Source organism: Oscarella lobularis, chromosome 18, assembly GCF_947507565.1.
Source record: "Oscarella lobularis chromosome 18, ooOscLobu1.1, whole genome shotgun sequence".
NCBI classification, from domain to species: domain Eukaryota; kingdom Metazoa; phylum Porifera; class Homoscleromorpha; order Homosclerophorida; family Oscarellidae; genus Oscarella; species Oscarella lobularis.
In genome coordinates this window covers 1,611,837-1,617,849 of record NC_089192.1, presented here as the reverse complement: position 1 = coordinate 1,617,849, position 6,013 = coordinate 1,611,837, and the positions used below count along the sequence as shown (strand labels likewise).

General features: G+C 45.2%; 1 pseudogene; it reads left to right on the top strand.

Moving 5' to 3' along the window:
* Positions 1-664: 664 nt before the first annotated feature.
* Positions 665-4,218, top strand: LOC136198156 (beta-mannosidase-like; annotated as a pseudogene).
* The last annotated feature ends 1,795 nt before the right edge of the window (positions 4,219-6,013 follow it).

The window sequence follows — 6,013 nt, the reverse complement described above, 5'->3', positions numbered from 1 at the left end:
CGTGAGAATGGCAGTATTGCCGCTTCTCTCTCGTGCTTCGTCCTCATTGGCTCGTCTCTCGCTTTCAGCGTGACAAGCTCAGAATGGTCTGTCGTGAATGCAAACGGCTCGGTAAAGGTTCCCGGCACCGTTCCGGGCCAAATTAACCTCGATCTCATGTAAATCTGTCCTGCACTCTTCCATTGTCATTCTCACCGCTCTTCCGCTTTAGGGCAGCAAAAGTGATATCGGATCCCTACTGTGAGCTCGTACTTCTAGTCGTTTCCTCGTCAAAAACTCCTCATTGCTGCTGCAGATCGATTCAACGACGCGTTGGATACGTAGATTGCCATGGACAATTGGACGTACAGTAGAAGCTTTAGTCTCCTTGGTGGCGCCGCCGCCACTAAGAAAGTGTGGCTGTCCTGTCACGGAATCGACACAGTAGCTAACATCAGGTTGAAGGATATGTAAATTATTACATTTCTTCTCTTTCAGAGACGTAGGGAATAGGGTTTGGAAGAAGAAATATTTTTGCTCTACTATATACCCTGTAATGAGCTGCACTGCTACTTCTCTTTTATTCTAGTGTAAATGGACAATCTAATGACTAATAATCATCACAGGAATACTATTTTGACATCAAGGTGGGGCCGAATAGATGAGACGGGATTTAAACCTACCAATGGCTTTGTATCAGGAGTCTCTTCAAAGTGAAGTCAATACAATCACGGTGGCCTTTGAGGTACGCCAATTAAATCTCGTCTGCTTTGGGATGCTATATGCTAACTTTTCTAAAGTCTGGAGCTACGTATTCTGTTCGCCAAGCTAAGAACTATCCGTACTCTGTGCACGGAGGCGGCACCTACTTCCCGGCTAATCGAAATTTTATAAGAAAATGTCAATCAGGTGTGGTGAGCATACTTTCTTTCTTTTGAGAAGGTCTTTTGAATGGCTCTCTACATTTCGGTTGGGATTGGGGTCCCGCTTTTGTGCCAGTTGGCATTTGGAAGAACATAAGGTATATGTGCACGTAAATGATTAGAGTGTTGCAAGTTGCACGATTGTTTTTTTAAACTAGCGTGGTGTCTTTTAATGAGGCGTTTATCAGCGACGTTGTACCACAGGCAAAAAGAAGAACAACAAATATTGAGCACATATTGCAATTATTCATTATCAGATTTTTCCTGACAGCGGTGGAGGTTTCAATGTCAACATCACTGCATATCTTCAAATAGGAGGCAAAGCCAACGAACCAAAAATTGTAGCCATAAATCACTCTAAGCTCTTTTTAGTTGCCGGTGCTGGCGGTAAAGTTTCTTTATCTGTCGCCAATAAGGACTCGTCGACAGTGAGAAATCATATTTAATGTAATTTTTTTCTTTGGCTTTTGTGTTTCTCTTAGACATTTGAGGCAGCGTCTGCTATGGAAACGGCGGTGAAGTTGAGCGTTCACGTTAGCAAAGGTGAAGTCGATTTATGGTAGCCGAACGAGTATGGAAACAGGACGCTCTACGAAATGACGGTCATGTTTCATGGCAATAACGTGCGTTCGTTGGTGACACGATGGCGATTCAATCAATTCAATTCACGATTCAATCACAGGGCGTCTCGCAATTTTAGGGAGAGATGCATTCTGTGACAAAATCAATTGGATTTCGTAAAGTGGAACTCGTTCATGATAAACTTCCGGATGGAGAAGAGGGCCTATCGTTCTACTTCAAGATCAATGGTGAGAGAAGTAGTAGTAGTAGAAGAACGTGTGCAATAATTATAGGAGGCGTCTCTATGCTTAGATGTACCCGTTTTTATCAAGGGATCCAACTGGATTCCCGCGGACTCGCTGTACAATCAACTCCAGTCGGCTACTCTGTCTTACCAGAACATGATTCGCGTTTGGTACGAGGCCGAACGTCTTGTTGCCTTGGTCACTCGTCGCTTTCAGGGGAGGAGGCATCTATCTGACGAAGGACTTCTTTGACATTTGTGACAAGTTGGGCATCATGGTTTGGCAAGAGTTTATATGTTCGGAGACGCTCTGTATCCCAGAGACAAAGTAGATAGTAAAGTTGATTGTATGAAGAAATTGACTTTCGCATTCGTATAGGACTTTTTGGATACTGTGGCCGAGGAGATTCGTCACCAAGTGAGACGTCTCGCCCATCATCCGTCAATCGCACTCTGGAGCGGAAACAACGAAAATCAAGTAAGCGAGCTCTGTCGTCCGCTCTACTGCTGCTTCTTTGAGCGTCTGCAAACAATTAGGCCGCAGGAATGAACAGTGGACCTATATATTTGATCGATTACAGTGTACTATACGATGACACCGTAAATGCAACACTCATCGAAGAGGTCGGGAAGAGAGAAGGCGAGAAAAAGCGTTTATGATCTTATTTCGACAGGATCGAGCTCGTCCCTATTGGCCATCGAGTCCTTCAAACGGCGTTCTCGTCGACGAACCCGATAGAGGGTTATACATACAGAGATAGGGCGATTCGAGTGATCCGCACTACGGTGACGTGCACAGGTATTAGTCGTAAACATCGCAAGCGACAACTTTTCACTTGTGTACTGTAACGGCGGTCAGGTATGACTACAGTGACTTGTGTACCAACGTGACGAAGTTTCCGAGACCGAGATTCTCGCAAGTGAATACGGTTTTCGGAGCTATCCATCATTAGAAACGTTGAAAGCTGTTACCACATCTCAGGTAAGGATTGGCGTCGCAGAACGATTCTTACCAAATAAATTATAGAGATCTTGTTGCTAACATTGTACAGTACCGTTCGTCAAGTACATGTATCAAAGTAGATCGTTCGACTGCTCGTTATAGAGCCGACATAACACCTTGATTTTTTATCTTCTTTTGCTGGCCTAGCGTACTGGTTTCTATAATGAACCCACAACGCGGCAATTCAGTTCAAACTTTTCTTCTGTGCTAACGATCATATTTACGGTTGTTATAACCGCGATCTACTCAATGATTATCAACTTTCCATCTTCATCTAGAAATAAGTTGCGCTATTCCCTTCCCCAATTCCATTTCAGAGCATATATTATAATAGTCACTCACTCTTTGTCTTGTAGGATTGGGACAACAATTCTACGCTGATGCTTCATCGTCAGCATCATTTCAATGGAAACCCAGAACTGGCTGCTCAGATGGCTCGTTTCTTTCATTCAGCAGTAATAGCTTTTGTGTCTATCTGATTACATTTGATTTTGTGTAGGTTAAACTAGTGAAAAAGATTCTTAAAATGCCGTCTCTAAGGAAGCTCCTTAGGGACAAAAATGTCCAATTCTTTTTTAGAAGGTTAATCGAGCTCGCGAGCATTCGTGACTCGTCGCGATCGCGACGATAAGAAACTGGCGAAGAGCTAAACCCGACTCTTTTCTTTGTTGTCTGTAATGTGTGCTTTGTGTGTGTATTGACAATTGTGCTTTGTGTCCGTATTGACGTGCGCCTGAACGCATACGGGATTTCTCTTCAACAGTCTTTCGCTAAATCGCTGCTCCTCACGCTGCTTGTATCCATTCTTCTGAGATAGGATTTTGTGTCGTTTCGTGAGTGGAGACGTTGCGGCTTCTTGAGGTAATATAAGATCTTCTATCTGTTATTTGCGTTCTCTAGGCACTCGAGATGGACGACTGGAACGAAGTCGCTGAGCACGTCGGCTCTCACACGCAACACGAATGCATTTTCCACTTCCTTCGTCTGCCCATCAAGGATCCCTTCGTCGACAGCGGAGCCAAGGAGGGCTCCTCCCTAGGCAAGAACTCAATACTCGTTCCGTGGAAGAGTATTTATAATAAGGTGACCTGTTTAGGCTCTCTTGCCGGCGAGTGGGTTCCGTTTGCGAGGACGGGGAATCCGGTGATGGCTACGGTTGCTGGTGGATCCGTGCTTAGCCGCTGCCGCTGCAAAGGCTGCTATTGGTTAGAAATAGGGATCTTTTTGTAGAGAGTTTGCTATGCACATTTTTTCCTGTAGAGGAGTTTTCTAGTGTAAAAGAGGCGGCGAAAAAAAGAGAGCAAGGAACATTCAGAAGGCGGGAAAACATTTATTTGATTATTCATTTAATATTTATATCCTGCTTTTTGGGACTAATGGGAATGATGAAAAGATTTATGAAGTCGTCTTGTCTCAAATCTATTCTCTGTAGCTTGTTTTTTAAACAGGAAAGCGGTGAAACGTCTTCTGAGAGATCAGATTGTCCTCTTCAGGATGAAAACGTTTAGACGGCCGCTGCTTCCGCCTTAGCAGAGGCCACAATCAAAGCAAAGGTAGGGTGCAATAGGAAAAGATGAAGTTTCGTTTCTAATACGTTTATCCAGTACTTGGCTGCCGTCGAAGAGAGATCAATCAAGGGTCTCATAGAGGGCCTAGTGGAAACGCAGATGAAGAAATTGGACATCAAACTACGCCACTTTGAAGAACTCGAGTTCATAAGAAATGAAGGGCGCATTAATGCAACACGCTCCTTATATAAGAAACGATGGGCTCTCTAATGCAACACGCTCCTTATATAAACGATGGGCGCTCTAATGCAACACGCTCCTTATACAAGAAAGGAAGGGCGCTCTAATGCAACACGCTCTCTATATAAGAAACTAAAAGCGCTCTAATGCAACACGCTCCCTATATAAGAAACGAAGGGCGCTCTAATGCAACCCGCTCCTTATATAATGCAAAACGCTCCCTATAGACCGGTTGCAGTAGCCGTGTCTTACTAATTAGTTCACGTGCTGGAGTACAACCGGGCGTTTACTTTCGATATGGAGAACTTCTGTGCTGGTGTCGGGTGCGGAAACCGTGCGAATCGCGAGAAAACAAAGAGCTTTTATCGTCTTCCTGCCATTGTCACGGGAAAAGGCGAGGCTTTGTGCGAGTTGACCGAAAGGCGCGTAGGGCGTGGCTCATCGCGATCAACCAAATGGACATCAGGGAAAGCAATCTGAAGTACACTCGCTTATGTTTGGATCATTTGATAAGTGGGAAACCTTCTGACGTCGACGACGACACGAATCCGGACTGGGTTCCCACCCGAAATATGGGTTATTCTTTGCAGCATGGTCCAACGCCAGAACGGTACGAGCGAGCTCAGCGACGCAGCAAACGTCCTCGATTGGACGAGGAAGACTCCGCGGACCCCGACGAAAGCGTCGTCGAAGACAAGGAGGCTACAGAGAGAACTTGTTTTAGGTGAAGAAGTCCAGAAGGCTTAAAACATCTCATAGTGTGGCCTGAGAGAGAAGTGCTTATCGCTACCAGGCCACTCGCATTCGTGAAGCATTGTCCAACGTGTGTTGCAGTTGGCTGTAACAATTCGGTTTCCGTTGCTAGGAACGACAGAGACGAGTAGGGAATAGACACAGCCGGAGAAGAATCGAAGGTAGCAGTCTAGACTCTTATAGTTCTGGAGAGCCTCGCCCGTATAAGGACTCGGAGAGACGATTAGATGAATCGCAACGTGGACGCTGGTCGTGGCCGGCCACATCTCTACGTCATCTACCCACTCGTTCATTGGCATTTCGTAAGGATCGACGTAATCAAAGGCAGTCAACAGTGCCCTTACTTTACTAATCAAAAGCAGTCAACAGTGTCACTACCTTAGTAATCAGACGCCGTTAACAGTGCCGCTACCTTAGTAATCAAACGCAGTCAGATGTGCCATAACCTTTGTAATCAAACGCCGTTAACAGCACCTCAACCTTAGTAATCAAACGCAGTCAAGAGTGCCCTTACCTATCAAAAGCAGTCAACAGTGCCACTACCTTAGTAATCAAACGCCGTCAAACCTTAGTAATCAAACGCCGTCAACAGTGCCGCTACCTTAGTAATAAACGCAGTCAGATGTGCAGCTACCTTAGTATTCAAACGCCGTCAGCAGTGCCGACACCTTAGTAATCAAACGCCGTTGACAACAGTGCGGCAACCTTAGTAATCAAACGCCGTCAAAAGTGTCCCTACATTAGTAATCAAACGCAGTCAACAGTGCCGCAACCTTAGTAATCAAACGCCGTTAACAGTACC